This window comes from Cervus canadensis, chromosome 17, assembly GCF_019320065.1.
Source record: "Cervus canadensis isolate Bull #8, Minnesota chromosome 17, ASM1932006v1, whole genome shotgun sequence".
In the NCBI taxonomy this organism is placed as follows: domain Eukaryota; kingdom Metazoa; phylum Chordata; class Mammalia; order Artiodactyla; family Cervidae; genus Cervus; species Cervus canadensis.
In genome coordinates, this window is record NC_057402.1 from 47,772,761 (window position 1) to 47,792,856 (window position 20,096).

The 20,096-nt window shown below is 44.6% G+C and overlaps 1 pseudogene; it reads right to left on the minus strand.

Annotated features, from left to right (window-relative positions):
- Positions 1 to 2,088: 2,088 nt before the first annotated feature.
- On the minus strand, positions 2,089 to 19,557 carry LOC122454951 (annotated as a pseudogene).
- Between the last annotated feature and the right edge of the window lie 539 nt (positions 19,558 to 20,096).

The window sequence follows — 20,096 nt, forward strand, 5'->3', positions numbered from 1 at the left end:
GGTGATCATGAAGTCAGATCAGTCTGTCACCTGTATGGCAGTGGTCTTCCCTGAGGACCCATCAGAGAAAGACCCAGCTCTGGAGGGGGATTAAGTCAGATGCCCGGAAAAGACTCAGAGTCCTGTGACTGCTGAAGCTCAGGATCTGTGAAGTCAGAACCAGTGGCTCAGACACCTGGGTAACAGCACAACTGCTTCAGAATGATTCTCCCCACCCATCACCCTTGGCCTTGTCAGGAGACTTGTCTTATCCCAAACCTCACAGCTGGGTTAGGCCTGGCATTAAACCATCAACATTTTTTTTTTTTTTAATTACTTTGTGGTACATGACGTTATCTGCAGAAACACAGGGTAGGATGGTCCTTATCTACATTACTCAATTTTCATGCCTCTGAAAATTCAAAAAGAATTAAAAAAAAATTCATTTGGCCTTTAATGTCATGGATTTTGCTACAAATTGGAATCTTGAATAAATATAATATTAAATTAAAATAATTCACTTGGTAACAAAATTTTACCTCAATAGACATGAGACAATTTCTGATCTCTATTTCACTTAGTGTGAATGTTTAAACGTTTGGTTGAAGAAACACTACTGGGTTTGACTGTAAGGTGCTTTAAGACTCTAGGGGGTGTTATATCATACAGGGTAGATTCACCGTGTTTCATGATTGAAGCTGAAAAATTCTGAATTCTGGAGGATATATGACCCCAAATGTTTCAGAAATGAGGTACTGGATTGTACTGTTAACTCCATTTTGCAGAGAAGGAAACAAAAAACACTCAAGGACTTAAGTACCATCCCTAAGTTAGTACCATGACTGCTGCTGTGGCTGCTAAGTCACTTCAGCCGTGTCGGACTCCATGTGACCCCATAGACAAAAGCAGCCCACCAGGCTCCTCTGTCCCTGGGATTCTTCAGGCAAGAATACTGGAGTGGGTTGCCATTTCCTTCTCCCGTACCATGGCTAGGAAGTAGAAATTCAGAGAGAAGTACCAAAGCTGTGGGTTTGAACACTGTTCTATACCACACAGGTCAGCAGGGCCCATGGGTGGGAGCCCAGGAGCAAAATCGAGCTCTGGGACCCAGGGCACAGCTGCAGGTCTTCCTTCCACAGCACCCTGAAGACACACATGTCCTGGCCTCTCCTCCCTGCAGCCATCACTAGCAGGAGCTGCCATCTGAGGGGACACAGCCCCACCAGGAGGAGTGGAGATCAGATATTAACAGGGAGGAACCATGGGGCGAGAGCAAGGCCATGGGGACAAGATGATATGGGAAGTAGAAACTATTCTGAATCCCTCCCCCAATTTTGCCTTAACGTGTGGCTCTTCTCCATTGGGGCAGGGGACACCAACCCAGCATGACTCCAAGGTGGAGTGTCATGGGGGTACCACAGAATAAATTAACATAATGTTTGACTCTTAAGCTCCAAAGATGCTATCCAGATGGGAGTCTGGCAGTACTCCTATCTGTGAGGATTCTCCTGGCCTGGGAGACTGGTTAGTAGCTTCCAAGCTGGGAAGAAGGGATTGGAAATGAATAAGGATGCTGTGTCTGATGCTGATGGGGAGCCTTTCAGGGCATCCCAGGGAGGGGATGGGGATGGACGGATGATCGGCCCCCTTTAAAGAGCAGGAGCTGAAAGAGGAGGCACCCACAGGACCTTTGGGAGGGGACAGCCCTGAGGATGCACCCGGGACTGGGTTGGGGGTGGGGGGGCAGAGTGGAGATGACTGGGGGGATTGCAGGGTCCCAGTGGCCCTGAGGCAGCCCAGTAGGTGTCTTCTGACCCAGAAGGGATGCAGGCTTGGAGCCAACCTTCCCCATGGAGGAGGGGCCTGGGCTGGAACTGAGACAGGAGAACAGGGGTCTGAAGGGGTTTCAGGGCTGTGACAGGAACACATGACCAGAGTGGCAGGGACTCTGGAGACCATGGAATTGCCCAGGTCACCTGTCCAAGGCAGTCCCGCCAGCCAGCGCTGCAGTCCTGCTCACAGAGGGGCTCCTCCAGGGTCCAGTGTGGGGGAAGTGAGGCCCCTCCCAGCCCGCCCCTCCTCAGGGACAGCTGCCCTGTTTCCAAGGGACTATTTGCTGAGAGGCCCCCAGGGCAAAGGGCCAGCACCCTGAGCCCCAGCCAGCTTCCTGCCATTGGGGGCCTTGTCTCCTTTGCTGATAATAAATCCTGGGACAAGCTGAGGCTGGAAAGAGAAACACAGAGCAAATCCTGAGAACCTCCCTGGACTCACAAAGCTCCTTGAGTCCCAATTGCCAGTGGAGCCCTGGAGCCTGCTGGCCTCGCCGTGGGCACTGCTGGGGTGGGGAGGGGCACCGGGGTGAGGGAAACTGAGGGTCATGCTGCCTGTTCTCCAGTTGCTCTCCCACCAACATCCTCAAAGTCACCCTTCATTCCAGCTAAGGTTAAATGACAACTTTGGATCCATCTGATGGCACAAGGGAGGACTTGGGGAAGGAAAGGCATGGGGGTTCCTGCTGTGTGACCCTGGGTCAGGCCTGTGCCCTCTCTGGGCCTCAGTTCCCCCATCTGAAAAGAAGAGCTTTGCCTGAGTCTCCCAGCAGCCCCTTCTCTATTCTAATCTGTGAGCCTGGACATGGTGTCCCCATCAGAGCACAGCCTGGCTGTGGCTGAGCCCCGCCTGCCCAGCAGCCAGGCATGTGGACTGGAAGACAGTGAGTGGGAAGGTCATGGCCGGGACAAAAGAAGGAAGGAGGAGGTGCCAGAAAGGCAGAGAAGTGGAGGGGAAATGGACACTCATAGTTATAGAAGGCTCTGGACCTTTGGCAGACATTTCAGAGTTGGATGATCTGGGCTAGTTACTCATTAGAGCCTCAGTTTCTCCATCTGTACAATGGGCTTAATCCCTACTTTTTATCAATTAAGTGAATAAAAGCATGTGAAGGGCTTATCAGAAGGCCTGTCACATGACACCCTCAATCCATTCCAGTTACCTGGCCAGGCACCATGGTAACCATTTGCATGAGTTGTTTTATGACAGGAGGTCCTGGTAAGAAACACAGAACTAATAGGCCACCACCAACTGGGAGAGTTTAGGAAAGGTTCAAACGTGATGCCATGTGTCCAACCACCTCCCAGAATCCTTCTTGCTGGCATCCATCTTGGCTGAACAAGGCATGCACGACCAGGAAGGACTCTGAGTCAGAAGGATTAGCTAAAGACAACCCAGAGACTAATTCCATCACCATAAAACCCGAGACTGCATGCCATGTGGTAGAGCAGTTCTCCTGGATTCTCTTACCCTACTGCTCTCTGCCTGGGCGCCCCTTCCCAGTAAAATCTCTTGCTTATGTGTCTCCTCAGATAATTCATTTCTGAGTGTTAGGCAAGAGCCCACTTTCAGACCCTGGAAGGAGTCCTCCTTCCTGCAACATAAGTCAAGAAAACTTTATAAATGATCATATGATCATACAAATCAGGTCCAGCATTTTGGGCAAGCTATCTCTCTCTGATGTCATCTTCTCATCCTGGTGTAGTGCAGTTTCCCCTCTGTTTGATTGTCATTTTAAGGTGAGATAAGGTCAGCTGTGCTCTCTATAGACCAGTCCAGTGTAGGCGCCTTTGGAAATGGGAATTAATCCAAGAGTCAATTTCCCTTCAATTTTACTATGCATGAGCTAGTTAAGAACACCTGAGGAAAAGATCCTTCCATCCAAGTTGGAGACAGTCCCTTAAATTATGTCTTTTTCCAGTCCTGGTTGCAGGTCATGAGGCATCTGATCGTCATCCAAAGATAGACTACTGAGATAAGCTTCAGAAACAAACTTAGGGTGTTCTTTAAGAATTCAATTAGATGTTACATTAATACCCCATAACAGCAAAGAACTATCCAGGAAGTGAGTCTGACTAGATACAGACCTCCATTAACAGACTGGGATTTGATATTTATTGAAACATCTTTTTCTCTCTAAAATTACCCTCATTTTTATGAAATATAACCAAATTAAGGCTAGTTTGTTTGCAAAATAGGTCTGCTGTCAATAAATTTGGCCTGATGATTTATATAACTGTAATCGATCATAGGGTTTTTGCTTTGCTGAAACTTTAATCTCAGACTGAACTGTTAAAATAAAACAGGGCTGGGAAAGTCATGCCAAAGGCTTATCACAGATTTCACCTAACAAATCCAAGTGAATTCTTCCCTTTTCAAGGTCTCAAAAATCCCTTGAGATCTCTGTACCTGTTAATGAGATAACCTTCCTAACTCATTAGATAAAGTTACTGGAAACCTAAGAGTTTCCAATCTCTGTAGGAGTCAGAGAGAAAATGCAATTGTTTTAGTTTGTTTATAAAGTATAATCTTACCAGATTAGAGTCATACTTAGTTTGAGGGGAAGTTTTCCCCTATTCCCAGAAAATACAGATTCAAACCTGTAATTTTTTCAGATAGAAACCATAAAAGTTATAAGCATATTTGCTGGTTCATTCCATCCTTTTTTAACTTTTGTGAAGTCATCATTAGAATACCAGGACATATCAGAACATTAGGAATTCCATTAATTGCTAGGATATCTATATCAGTAATATTTACCATACATTATAACCTAAGAGGATTTATTACTCCTTTGATAATATTTCCCATGTAATTTAGCAAACCAAATAAACACAATTATCTTAACATCTCTCTTTGGGATGTTTCAGGGGCCCTCTGAAGTATCCCAAAGTTAGCTAGAGGTCAAAAGAACTTCAGCAGAATTCAATTTGGGAAGTTTTCTCAAAAAAATCACTCAGAAGGGTTTAGAACATTCGATCAGATTTAGTCAGTACTGATGGGTATATCATTTAGCTTGCTGATATGGCACAGTGGGTGTATATACCAAGGCTCAAGGTCTAGGAAAAGTCATCTTGGACCTCGTTGGCTCTAACCAGTTTTCCTATGGCTGTGTCATGCCTAACAAAACCCATTCATCCAACTAACTGTAATGCAATTTTAGAAAATACTGATCATGTATAACTCTTTTCAGTTTTATTTTTTATACCTTCTTGTACTGAAAACACATCTTAGTTTCCATACAGTACTTTCCATAATGAGGTACATTTCTTGTTAACAAATTTGTAACAGAATACAGTCTTATTTGACCTCTAGTAAACCTAAGTACCGGAGAAGGCAATGGCACCCCACTCCAGTACTCTCGCCTGGAAAATCCCATGGATGGCGGAGCCTGGTGGGCTGCAGTCCATGGGGTCGCTAAGAGTCGGACATGACTGAGCAACTTCACTTTCACTTTTCATTTTCACACATCTGAGAAGGAAATGGCAACCCACTCCAGTGTTCTTTCCTAGAGAATCTCAGGGATGGGGGAGCTTGGTGGGCTGCCATCTATGGGATCACATGGAGTTGGACAAACTGAAGTGACTTAGCAGCAGCAGCAAACCTAAGTACAACAAAAATATTATACCTATTGATGGTTTTAAAGACATGTCTATCTTACCAAGTATTGATTTAACACTGTCAATTAAAAAAGATGTACAACTTGAGAGAGAGAGTGAAGTTTTATTTGGGGCAAAATGAGGACTGCAGCCTGGGAGGCAGCATCTCAGATAGCTCTGAGAGACTGCTCCAAAGCGGCAGTGGGGGAAAGTCAATATATAAGGTTTTGGTGAAGGGGGAGTTCAATATCATGAAGCATTCATTTTACAAAAGGATTTTTGTTAGTCATGAGGATCTGATGTCACCATGAAGGGATTTAGTGCTTCTCTAGATAAGAAGAAATGCAAGGATTGAGATCATAGAATGTGTTCCTAAAAACATCCAACTATCTAAAGACCTATCCCACCAGATTCCCTGGAGCAGAGTGCCTCACTCCACCCTGAACTCCTTCAGGGGTTGTTTTAGGTCAACAGCTATAGCAGCATGGGGTTCAATCTCTGTAGAGGCAGATGACAAATGCCTTTGTTGTCCAGTCATTGGCAATGCTCTTGGTAAGTGCCAATTTGTAGTTGACAATACTGAATATTTCCCAGTTCACATGAACCTGGAATACATTTAGTTAAATTTAGAATTGTTTGATTTGTAAGTACTTACTTTTCTTTAAACCAATTAAATAGAACTCATTTACAAATTAACCTTAAAAATATTATCCAGAGACAAGAGGTACCCAAGACATACACATATTCAGACACAACACAAAATCTAGCTTCATTTTTTAACCTTAGTCATGACTAGATATTACAATATAAAATTTAATAGTTTATAAAGAACAGTTGGAATAAATAAAATTTTTGAAGGATTCTTCCCATTTTCCCTCAGTCTCAGGAGTTAGAGATGATCTAGATAATCTAGAGATGATCTAGATAAGTGTTCTGAGAGCCCTGGTCTCAATACAGTTCAGTTCAGTTCAGTCGCTCAGTTGTGTCCAACTTTTTGCAACCCCATGGACTGCAGCAAGCCAGGCTTCCCTGTCCGTCATCAACTCCTGGAGCTTGCTCAAACTCATGTCCATCAAGTCAGTGATGACATCCAACCATCTCATTCTCTATCGTCTCCTTCTCCTCCTATTCTCAATCTTTCCCAACATCAGGGTCATTTCCAATGAGTTAGTTCTCCACATCAGGTGGCCAAAGTTTTGGAGTTTCAACTTCAGCATCAGTCCTTCCAATGAATATTCAGGATTGATTTCCTTTAGAATGGACTTGTTGGATCTCCTTGCAGTCCAAGGGACCCTCAAGAGTCTTCTGCAACACCCAGTGCAAAAGCATCGGTTCTTCGGTGCTCAGCTTTCTTTATAGTCCAATTCTCATATCCATACATGACTACTGGAAAAACCATAGCTTTGACTAGATGGACCTTTGTTGGAAAAGTATGTCTCAGCTTTTTAATATGCTGTCTAGGTCGGTCATAACTTTTCTTCCAAGGAGCAAGCATCTTTTAATTTCATGGCTGCAGTCACCATCTGCAGTGATTTTCGAGCCCAAGAAATAAAGTCTGTCACTTTTTGCCATGAAGTGATGGGACCAAATGCCGCAATCTTAGTTTTTTTTCTGAATGTTAGTTTTAAGCCAGTTTTTTCACTCTTCTCTTTCACTTTCATCAAGAGGCTCTTTAGTTCCTCTTTGGTTTCTGCCATAATGGTGGTGTCATCTGCACATCTGAGGTTATTGATATTTATCCTGGCAATCTTGATTCCAGCTTGTGCTTCATCCAGCCCAGCATTTCGCATGATGTACCCTGCATAGAAGTTAAATCAGCAGGGTGACAGTATACAGCCTTGAGGTACTCCTTTCTCAACTTGTACCAGTCTGTGGTTCCATGTCTGGTTCTAACTGTTGCTTCTTGACCTGCTTCTTGAACTTCTAAGATTTCTTAGAAGGCAGGTCAGGTGGTCTGGTATTCCCATCTCTTTAAGAATTATCCACAGTTTGCTGTGATCCACACAGTCATAGGCTTTAGCATAGTCAATGAAGCAGAAGTAGATGCTTTTATGGAACTCTCTGGCTTTTTCTATGATCCAACAGATGTTGGCAATTTGATCTCTGGCTCCTCTGCGTTTTTTAAATCCAGCTTGAGCTTCTGGAAGTTTTCAGTTCACGTACCATTGAAGCCTCACTTGGAGAATTTTGAGCATTAATTTGCTAGCATGTGAGATGAGTTCAATTGTGTGGTAGTTTAAACATTCTTTGGCATTGCCTTTCTTTGGGATTGGAATGAAAACTGACCTTTTCCAGTCCTATAGCCACTGCTATAGGTTTTCCACATTTGCTGGCATATTGAGTGGCAGCACTTTCACAGCATCATCTTTTAGGATTTGAAATAGCTCATCTTGAATTCCATCACTTCCACTAGCTTTATTCGTAGTGATGCTTCCTAAGGCTCACTTCACTTCACACTCCAAGATGTCAGGCTCTAGGTGAGTGATCACACCATCATGATTATCTGGGTCATGAAGATTTTTTTGGGGGGGGGTGGAGGGGTTTAGTTCTTCTGTATATTCTTGCCACCTCTTCTTAATATCTTCTGCTTCTGTTAGGTCCATACCATTTCTGTCCTTTATCGTGCCCATCTTTGCATGAAGTGTTCCCTTGGTATCTCTAATTTTCTTGAAGAGATCTCTAGTCATTCCCATTGTGTTGTTTTCCTCTATTTCTTTGCATTGATCACTTAGGAAGGCTTTCTTATCTCTTCTGCTATTCTTTGGAATTCTGCATTCAGGTGAATATATCTTTCTTTTTCTCCTTTGGCTTTTGCTTCTCTTCTTTCCTCAGCTATTTGTAAGGCCTCCTCAGACAACCATTTTGCCTTTTTGCATTTCTTTTTCTAGGGGATGGTTTTGATCACAGCCTCCTGTACAATGTTACAAACCTCCGTCCATAGTTCTTCAGGCACTCTGTCTATCAGATCTAATCCCTTGAATCTATTTTTCACTTTCACTGTATAATCATAAGATATTTTATTTAGGTCATACCTGAATGGTCTAGTGGTTCTCCATACTTTCTTAAATTTAAGTCTGAATTTGGCAATAAAGAGTTCATGATCTGAGCCACAGTTTGCTCCTGGTCTTTTTTTTGCTGACAGTATAGAGCTTCTCCATCTTTGACTGCAAAGAAAATAATCAACCTGATTTTGATGTTGACTGTCTGGTGATGTCCATGTGTAGAGTCTTCTCTTGTGTTGTTGGAAGAGGCTGTTTTTGCTATGACCAGTGCATTCTCTTGGCAAAGGTCTGTTAACCTTTGCCCTACTTCATTTTGTACTCCAAGGCCAAACTTGCCTGTTACTCCAGGTATCTCTTGACTTCCTTTTACATGTCAGTCCCTTGTGATGAAAAGGACATCTTTTTTGGGTGTTAGTTCTAGAAGGTCTTGTAGGTTTTTATGGAACCCTTTAGCTTCTTTGGCATTAGTGGTTGGGGCATAGACTTGGATTACTGTGATATTGAATGGTTTGCCTTGGAAACAAACAGAGATCATTCTGTCATTTTTGAGATTGCATCCAAGTACTGCATTTCAGACTCTTTTGTTGGCTATGAGGGCTACTCCATTTATTCTAAGGGATTCTTTCCCACAGTAGTAGATGTAATGGTCATCTGAATTAAATTTGCCTATTCCAGTCCATTGTAGTTCAATGATTCCTAAAATGTTGATGTTCATTCTTGCCATCTCCTCTTTGACCACTTCTAATTTACCTTGATTCATGGACCTAACATTCCAGGTTCCTATGCAATATTGTTCTTTACAAAGTCAGACTTTACTTCCATCACCAGTCACATCTACAACTGGGTGCTGCTTTAGCTTTGGCTCCATCTCTTCATTCTTTCTGGAGCTATTTCTCCACTCTTCTCCAGTAGCATATTGGGCACCTACCAAGCTGAGGAGTTCATCTTTCAATATCATATCTTTTTGCCTTTTCATACTGTTCATAGGGTTCTCAAGGCAAGAACACTTAAGTGGTTTTCCATTCCCTTCTCCAGTGGACCAATTTTTGTCAGAACTCTCCACCAGGACCTGTCCATTTGGGTGGCCCTACATGGCATGGCTCATAGTTCCATTGAGTTAGACAAAGCTGTGATCCATGTGATCAGTTTGGTTAGTTTTCTGTGATTGTGGTTTTCATTCTGTCTGCCCTCTGATGGATAAGGATAAGAGGCTTGTGAAAGCTTCCTGGAGGAACAGTCTGTGGGGGAATCTGGGTCTTGCTCTGCTAGTCAGGGCCCTGCTCAGTAAATCTTTAATCCAATTTTCTGCTGATGGGTGGGGCTGTGTTTCCTCCCTGTAGTTTTGCCTGAGGCCAAACTAGTCAATCTGGAATCAAGCTTGCTGGGAGAAATATCAATAATCTCAGATATGCAGATGACATCACCCTTACTGCAGAAAGTGAAGAACAACTAAAGAGCCTCTTGATGAATGTGAAAGAGGAGAGTGATTAAAGCTCAACATTCAGAAAACAAAGATCATGACATCCAGTCCCATCACTTCATGGCAAATAGATGGAGAAACAGTGGCAGACTTTATTTTGGGGGGCTCCAAAATCACTGCAGATGGTGACTGTAGCCATTAAATAAAAAGACACTTACTCCTTGGAAGAAAAGTTATGACCAACTTAGCACATTAAAAAGAAGAGACATTACTTTGCCAACAAAGGTCCGTCTAGTCAAGGCTATGTTTTTTCCAGTAGTCATGTATGGATAAGAGAGTTGGACTATAAAGTGAAAGGTCAGGCATGTTGAGGCATGCCCCAGAAAAAGTGCCGCAGACGAGTTCCGGAGGCTGGCTAAACTTCCGGGGGCCGACCCCCTGCAGCCTGGTCCAATCAGGTACCAGCACGGAGCCCTTGGACACCAACTGCCCTGTAGCCCGCGCTTTCTTACTTATATGAGAAGACCTGGCTTGGACGCCGGCCCTGGCTATAAAACCTCTCCCCACCCCTCATACCTCGCAGACTCCCTTTGTCTCCTCGCTCACCCGCCCCCGGGAGTTCTGCCCGAGAGCGACCGCCCAATAAAGGCCTTCATCAACGGTTCTTAGAGGTGGCCCTTTCTTCCCGCGGCGTTTTCTAACATAAAGAAAGCTGAGCGCCAAAGAATTGATGCTTTTGTAACGTGGTGTTAGAGAAGATTCTTGAGAGTCTCTTGGACTGCAGGGAGATCCAACTGTCCATCCTAAAGGAAATCAATCCTGAATGTTCATTGGAAGGACTGATGTTGAAGCTGAAACTCCAATCCTTTGGCTACCTGATGAGAAGAGCTGACTCATTTGAAAAGACCCTGATGCTGGGAAAGATTGAAGATGGGGGGAGAAGGGGATGACAGAGGATGAGATGGTTAGATGTCATCACTGACTCAATGGACATGAGTTTGAGTAAACTCCGGGAGTTGGTGATGGACAGGGAGGCCTGGCGTGCTGCAGTCCATGGGGTTGCAAAGAGTTGGACACAACTGAGCAACTGAACTGAACTGAATGGTGGTAATGGCCACCTCCTGCAAAAAGACTTATGCCAGCACACCCCACGGCTCCCAGGGCTGTTGTATTCAGTGCTCCTGACCCCACAGCAAGTCTGTCGACCCACACCTCCACCGGAGACTCCTGGGCACTCATAGGCAAGTCTGACTCGGTCTCTTGTGGAGTCGCTGCTCCTTCCTCCTGGTTTCTGGTGCATACAAGGTTTTGTTTGTGCCCTTCAAGAGTCTGTTTCCCTAGTCCTGTGGAAGTTCTGTAATCAAATCCCATTGGCCTCCAAAGTCAAATTCCCTGGGAGTTCACCATCCCTTTGCCGGATCCCTAGGTTGGGGAATCTTTTGTGGGCCCCAGAACTTTTATAACAGTGCAAGAAGTTCTTTGATATGATTGTTCTCCAGTTTTTGGGTGGTCTGCTCAGTGGCTCTATGGTGGGGCTAATGGTGGCCTCCTCCAAGAGGATTTATGCCACACATAGTGCCTCCCAGATCTGATGAAGGCAGAGCCCCTGTCCCCATGCAGCCGCTGCTGATCCATGCCTCCACAGGAGACATTCAAACACTCAAAGGCAGGTCTGGCTTAGACTCTTGTGGGGTCTCTGGGTCCTGGTGCACACAAGGTTTTGTTTGAGCCCTCTGAGTGTCTCTGGCAGGTATGGGGTTTGATTCTAAAGGCAATTTCGCCCCTCTACCATCTTGTTCAGGCTTCTTCTTTGCCCTTGGATGTGGGGTATCTTTTTTTGGTGGGATCCAACATTTTCCTGTTGATGGTTGTTCGGCAGCAAGTTGCAATTTTGGAATTCTTGCAGAAGATGAGCATACATCCTTCTACTCCGCCATCCTACAATATAAAATTCATTAGTTTATAAATAAAAGTTGGAATAAATAAAAGTTTTGAAGACTTCTTCCCATATTTCCTCAGTTTCAGGAGTTAGAGATGATCTAAGTAACTGTTTACTGAGAGCCCAGGTCTGAAGGCACAGGGAAAGAAAATCAAATTCTAGCAAAATGGTGCCAGGTCTAAAGCAAATTGTGGCCACACAAAGCAAAATGGCCATCACAAATCACAACACAGAACACAGAATATAACACACACACGTAGACCTGGCAGTCCTAATCAGACACTCCCTTAAATACAAGATTACAGTCTCTCAGGAAACCTCCTATAGAGACACAGTACTTCAGATACAAGTACTAACAGAGTAAATGAAAATATCTCAGGTCTTCAAAGATTTCAAAGGGAGGAAAGGAAGCCAGGTTGAAAGAAGAAGGATGAAGAAGTGGGACAGGAGAGCAAAAGGGATGGCCTTACAAATTTCTCCTGCTATCTGCAGATACCCAGGTGTTATAGGACTTTACCCTGGGCCTCCAGGGAAGGGAGGACTGGAACTTGGCCCTACCAGAAATCAGACCAGACCAGAACAGAACCAGAATCCAGAAGAGAAGCAGAATTCTAATTCTATGCCAGGAGGAGGTGATCAGTCTCCCATCCTCAGCTCAGGCTGAGGTACTTCGACCAGATTCCTGCATCCAGGAAGGTGGGACTAGAAAAAAAGGGTAGAATAGGAAGTGTTAAGGAGAGGAAAGAGAGAGGGAAGGGGTGAGAGGTCCATAAAGTCTCTTGTTCCTTATCTGGTCAGGACATTCTGGCCATTTGTCTGCATCAGGAGGAGACCAGGGACAAAAGGGTTTCAGTTGTGGCTGCTGGGACTGGCCCATTGGTGGGCAAGCTGGTCCCCAATTTCCCCAAGTGGTCAGGATGTTAGTCTCCATTTGCTCCAGGAAGGGGGACCCCTTCCAGGGCCCAAAATTGGGCTCTTGTCTAACCCTTGGAATTGAATTGTCCGAGAAGACACATGTGCTGACAAAGCAAGAGATTTTATTGGGAAGGTGTGCCCAAGTGGAGAGCAGTAGGGTGAGGGAACCCAGGAGGTTTTATGGTGATGGGATTAGTTTCCGGTTGTTTATAGCCAATCATTCTGACTCAGAGTCCTTCCTGGTGGTGCCATCTTGTTCAGCCAAGATGGATGCCATTGAGAAGGATTCTGGGAGGTGGTTGGTTTTAGACACTCAGTTTCACCTTTTGACCTTTCTTGAACTCTTCCAGTTGGTGATGGCTTATTAATTCCATGTTCCTCATTAGGACCTCCTGTCATAAAAGAACTCATGCAAATGGTTACTCTGATGTCTGGCCAGGATGGGTGGTTTCAGTCAGTGTGCTTCCCCTAACACATTGCTGGGTTAGGAAGATCCCCTGGAGGAGGAAATGGCAACCCGCTCCACTATTCTTGCAGAGATACTCCCATGGACAGAGAAGCCTGGTGGGCTATAGTCCATGGGGTTGCAATGGGACTAACACAACTGAGAGACTGAGCACGCATGCATGCAAGCTATGGGTTAGCGTAAATTTATGAAGAGGCTTGGGTTATATGCATATTCATGAAGGGGCTTGAGCAAGGGAGAGTTCAGTATAGAATTGGAGCAGAGGTTGAAAGAGACCAAGCTTTAGTTCACTGAAGTTAGGAGGGTCAGAGAAGGCCAAGATCATTATTCCTTGGGTCCATGTATTAAAAAGCAGAGACATTATTTTGATGACAAAGATCCATATAGTCAAAGCTATGGTTTTTTCCAGTAGTCATGTACAGATGTGTGAGTTGGACCATAAAGAAGGCTGAGCACAGAAGAATTGATGCTTTCAAATTTTGGTGTTAGAGAAGACTCTTGAGAGTCCCTTGGGCAGCAAGGAGATCAAACCAGTCAATCCTAAAGGAAATCAGTCCTGAATATTCACTGGAAGGACTGATACTGAAGCTGAAACTCCAACACTTTGGCCACCTGATGTGAAGGGCCAACTCATTGGAAAAGACCCTGATGATGGGAAAGATGGAGGGCAGGAGGAGAATGGGGGCGACAGAGAATGAGATGGTTGGATCGCACCACCAACTCAATGAATATGACTTTGAGCAAACTCCGGGAGATAGTGAAGGACAGGGCGGCCTGGCTGCAGTTCATGGGGCCACCAAGAGTCAAACACGACTGAGGGACTGAAAAATGACCAGTTGATTTAATGCTTGAGTACTGGGGGTGAGTAAAGGGTTGAATTCTACAAAACAGCTAAAAAATGCTTCAGGCTGATATTTACCATTGAAACAGAATTTATAACTAATTCTTTGCTACTGTTACTTCTCTTTCATGAGTTATTTGTCTTGAGTCACTTGTTCCTGCATTCTTTTGTCCCCTTAAGATCATTAATTCCTTTTCAAGGGCAAGTATTGTGGCCATAGTTGCCACAATACCTGTCTGAGGGACAGATGTATATACTCTGTCTTGTAATACCAGGCAGGGGAAGCATTGCCCAGTGAGACATAATTATATCTTGGGAATAATTAGATTCTCACAATATAATTAGGCACAGGACATATAACCATCTTATATAACGGCCATTTAAATATACCAATTTATGTAATCTTTCATCTCAGTGTTGTTAACTTTCATACCTTTAACTTTAGTTTCCATTAAGAGCCCATTAATAAGCCTTGGTCTTAAAGAAGTCCTAGAAGCTTCTCTTTTCATCTCTGGCCATTTTATCCCATTTGAAGTCACCAGTGAGGGGTTGAACCAAAGGACACAGGTCCTTTTGTTAATCTTTTAGCTTGATTAGTTGCCCTGTTGTCTGTTGCCCCAAGCATTTCCTAGTCAAGTATCTCAAGTGCAATTTTCTTCCAGCTTTAAAATAAGCATATCTATTTTTCAGCTCAGTTCAGTTCAGTTGCTCAGTCGTGTCCGACTCTTTGCGACCCCATGAACCACAGCACGCCAGGCCTCCCTGTCCATCACCAAATCCTGGAGTCTACCCAAACTCATGTCCATTGAGTCAGTGATGCCATCCAACCATCTCATCCACTGTCATCCCCTTCTCCTCCTGCCCTCAATCTTTCCCAGCATCAAGGTCTTTTCAAATGAGTCAGCCCTTCGCATCAGGTGGCCAAAGTGTTGGAGTTTCAGCTTCTACATCAGTCCTACCAGTGAACACCTAGGACTGACCTCCTTTAGGATAGACTGGTTGGATCTCCTTGCAGTCCAAAGGACTCTCAAGAGTCTTCTCCAACACCACAATTCAAAAGCATTAATTCTATATCTATTTTTAAAATGGGGTAAAAAGAACAGACTTTTTAACATTGGGAACAAACAGGGCCTCTATTTGGCACATCTAGTCTTAGATCATGTTGTATCAAATCTTTTGTTTAATCCCACTGGCATCAGTTTTCTTTATCCCATTTCTTAATAGCCATCTAAAGATTTCTTCGGGCTTCCCTGGTGGCTCAGTGGTAAAGAATACACCTGCTAATGCAGGAGATGCAGGAGATGCTGGTTCAGTCCCTGGGTTGGGAAGATCCCCAGAAGAAGGAAATGGGAACCCACTCCAGTACTCTTGCCTGGAGAATTCCATGGGCAGAGGACCCTGTCAGGCTACAGTCCATGGTGTTGTAAAAGAGTTGGACAAGACTTAGCTACTAAACAACAACAAAGATCTTATCTTTTTGAGTTGAGTCCCTTTAAATTTCCAACTTGTTGGGAAATGTCTAGATTTTGCCTCATCTTCTTCTTATTCCCTTGTTAATCAATCTAATTAATAGTTCATCTAATATATTAACATCTGTAACACCCATTGAAGGAAAGCCAGGACCACAAATAAAGCTTTCCAAACTGTACTTTTTGCTTATTTGTTTTAAAGTAAAGGAGTTCTTAGATGAACCTAAAATATTTTAATCGACCTTCCAACTTGTTTATTTTTCCTCAAGTACCAAGAGAAGAACTGTTTATACTGAGACTCTCTGAAAATATACCAATTTAGAAGTTTTCTCAATTTAAAGGGTTCATCATCTGGCCACTGCTTGAGGTGCCTCACAAGAAGGTGTAAAGGATACAGCCTTCACAAGATCTAGAAAGCTTCCTCCCCGAAATAGTCTAAGAAAGTAAAGGACCTTCGTTGTGCATGGGCCTTTGTTGTACAGGCAGACAAAACGAAGGTTGAAGTGACAAAGGCCACTTATGGGCTAGGGAAGTTGGCATAGCCAGATCAAAAAAACTCCTTAAAATTCTAATCTGTTCAACTGGCTGCCATACGTGTTCCTTCTGATGGTAGAGACTCTTAAAGCACAGGGAGAAAAACCTTGGAAGTTCTGTTATGTTTATAAATCAAAGACACAGGAAGAAAAATGCAAGGTGCCTCTAAAAGACTTTTGTTCCTTTAAGGTCAGAATTCTAAAGAGACAGTTTATCAAGCTGGTTTTTCTAGCTGCGCATGCAAAGCTAATTAGTTTTGCAGTGCCCAGTAAATAAAATTTGGCCATTTGGGGGCAATATTTCCTTTAAATTCTAATTAAGCAAGAACTTGTAAATATAACTCTGTAGGTACTTCTCCATGTCTTTCAACTGAGAATAAACTGCTGTGATGAAAAAATTAATCAACAGTCTAAGAAACAAATGGAAAATTTTTTATTTGAGCCAGTCTGAGGATTTTAACCTAGGAGACAGTATTTCAGAACACTCTGAGATTGTTCCACCCATGAGGTCAAAGCACAGTTATATAAGCCTTTATGACAAAGGGTTATTCTTCAAGTGAGGTATTACTGACACTTTACACAATCCAGATCAACTCAATAAAGTGTGTGGTGAGTACAGGTCATTCTGACTCCTGAGGAGAAGAGGAAGGAAGTTTATCTCCTAAAAAGCTGTGATCCTTGATATGGTTCCTCCAGGTTCCTCCATCCATGGGATTTTCAAGGCAACAGTACTGGAGTGGGTTGCTATTTCGTTCTCCAGGGGATCTTCCCAACCCCTGGGATCGAACCCAGGTCTCCTGCATTGCAGGCAGGTGCTTTAGGGTCTGAGCCACCAGGGAAGTCATTTGATATGGTAAAGAAGGAATTTTATCTCCTTAAGAAAGTGAAAGTGTTAGGCACTGAGTCATGTCCAGCTCTTTACAACCCCATGGACTGTAGCCTGCCAGGCTCCTCTGTTCATGGAATTCTCCAGTCAAGAATACTGGAGTGGGTTGCCAAGCTCTTCTCCAGGGGATCTTCACGATCCAGGGATCAAATCCAGATCTCCCACATTACAGGCAGATTCTTTACTGTCTGAGCCACATGGCTGTCAATCTACTTAGGAGGTGTGATTAATGCAGATTCTCGATTTGCAGTAATGGGAGGGAGGAGACCCAAACAGGGAAAGAATAATTTTATGTTTAAACTTTTCTCCTCTTGCCATTAAAATATGGATTTCATTTCATATCACTCAGTGTGTTTCCACTGAGCAAAATCTTCCTAGTGTATTTCACCTTAGAATAACCCAGATACTGTTTCTTGAAACTGAGTGTCGAGGAAAACCTACCCATCCAGGAAAGAGTTTAATAGTGCTAAATCAAACGTTGCATCATCACCCAATAATAGGAGATCCAGTAACCTCCCCCATATTCATCTGGACTCTCTGAGGAGGCAGATGGGCACAAAAAGGCACCCCACCTCCAGTCCTTCATAGAGTTCAGGATGAGAGAAATCTGCCCTGGGTTCCTTCATCAGTCACCAAAAATGTATGACTGAAGAAAAAAAAAAGCCTCACAATCTAAGTTGTAAGTTATATTCTGTTTGGAGACCTCACTAAAGACTATAGCTTGGGAGACACGTAGCTCTGCAGAACTGTTCCAAAGAGGTGAGGAGGGGCCACGATACATAGGAGTTTTTGCTGGAAAAAAAAAAAAAAAAGGAAACATGTAGTAAAACATCAAAGGGTTATCACTAATCACAAAAACAAAAATCTCAAGGTAACGAGTTTAGTCTTTTTCTTGGAACCAGAAGGTGCAGGAGTCTGAGTACATTAGAATCGTTCCTTCCTTATGCATCGTAATGATCTAAAGCCAGTGTCCTGTCTTTCTCCATCGTGAATTCCCCTCAGGCTGCCCCCACTGGGGGCTGCTGCAGTGGTTGAAGCCTTGATGGCCAGCAGCATTCATTGTTTAAGAAATGACTCACAATATTTTTTTGTCCACATGGTCTGTAAACAGTGGGTTTTAGTAAGCCAGAAAAAATTCTGGAGCCAATCTCAGATGGGACGGAGCAACAAGGGGGGCCTAGGGATCCAAGTCTTTGCATTAGTGCTCCCACCCAAGGGAAATTATTGATCTCCAGAGATTTTTTTTTTAACTTAAAGGAGAGGTGCACTGTACCACCCCCTCCATGAGGAGGAAGTGAGGCCTGATCCTTAGCTACCCAACCACACCTCAAAACCACCCCCACACTAACTAAGGCACCACCAGCAGGACAGACACACTTTGGCAGTGAGGCCCCTCAGGAGGCCCAGGGTGTGAACAGCTGCACAGAGGGCTGTGTGCTGTGGAGTCAGCACCTCAGGAGGTGGGAGGGGGCGGTGGGCAGAGAAGGAAGGAGTCTCAGGTCCTGATGGGTCAGCAGGAAAATGGGGAGAGGTGGTCAGGACACAGGAGATGGGAAAACCAAGGATGACCAGAAAAGGGGCAAAGAGTAGAAAATACAGAAAAAAATGAGAGAGACAAAACAAGGTGTGGACAACCACACAAAACAGGAAGGAGACAAACAGAGCAGGAGGGAAGCAAACAGAAAGGAGAGCAAGATGAATGAGGGCGGGTATGAGGACGGAGAGAGGGAGCCAGGAAGAGGATGTCAGAGCTTGGTGAAGATACCTCCTGTGAGCAGAGGTGATCAGGCGTCGCTGGGCTGGTCCTCAGTCCCTACAGAAAACTGGCAGGCCCAGTACACCAGGTCGGCCACGTAAATCAGCAGGTTGATGGCTGTCAGGATGGCCACAGCCAGTCGCTGGTCCCAGACGCACACATAGTTGGTAAGTCTATGTTGACAGCTCACATCCCTGGACCTCTTGGGCTGCCCGCCAAACTTTGCATCAAATTGGTAAAGCGACCAGAGGACCAGAGCACCGATGTAGAGAAGGACGGAGAGCAGGCTCAGCACCAGATGGAACGTGGAGGAGGAGATGGGCAACCTGTTCTCACAGTCAGCCAGGTTCAACAGGATGGTCACAATCCCCAGGAAGAAGCAGATGGAGTACACGGCCACACACGACACCAGAAATGGGTGGTCCATGTACAGGTAAGGATTACTGATGAAGGGTAAGATGACACAGGCCACCAGTGTCTCTAGCATCTTGAGCAGGAATGGCAAGCTGCCTATATAGCCAGTGAAGTCACCCGTCCGGGGCCAGCTCAAGATCCAGATTGCTTCGGTGGCATAAGCCACAGTAGAAATGAAACAGAATGCACTAGCAGCAATGGCGCGGTCCCGGGAGGGGTTGAAAGGCAAAAACTGAACATAGGTAGTGGGGTACATGATGGAGACCAAGAGGCAGAAGAGGGCGAGGTAGCAGGCATGGCAGAGAAGAAAATCCCCCCAAGAGAAGGAGAAGCGGTACTGTAGCGCCAGTAATTCGATTATGAGGATGATGAGGGTCACCATGAAGCAGAAGCACAAGATAACAAAGGACCAGTTACTTGTGGGCACCGTCCAGCTGTCCAGGCTGCCCACTAGTGAGATGGCCATGCAGGTGGAGAGCAACTGCAGTATTCGGAGGAAGTAGCCCATGATGGCCCAGAAGTCCAGGCTTCAGGACGATCATGTGGAGGTCACGATGGTCATGCAGGTCACCTTCACTAGTATGAGAGTGGTCTTGACTGAGGACCCACCAGAGAAAGATCCAGCTTCAGAGGCAGAGTAAGTCAGACATTTGGAAAAGGCTCAGGGCCCTGTGACGGCTGCGGCTCAGGATCTGTGGAGTTGGAACCAATGGCTCAGACACTCTGGTAACAGCACAGCCGCTCCAGAATGGTTCTCCCCACCCATCACCCTTGGCCTTGTCAGGAGACTTGTCTTATCTCACAGCTAGGTTGGGTCTGGCCTCAAACCATGAACATATTTTTGCCCTTTGTACTGGGTCATTATCTACAGGAACAAGAGAAGGATGGTCCTTATCTGACATCCCAAACCATTAAGGCTCTGAAAATTGGAAAGTGTAAAAAAAATTCATTTGGTAACAGAATTTGACCTAAACAGACATGAGATAATTAGTGGTCTTTATTTCACTTAGTGTGCAAGTTCAAAAGTGAAGTTGCATAAATATTAAT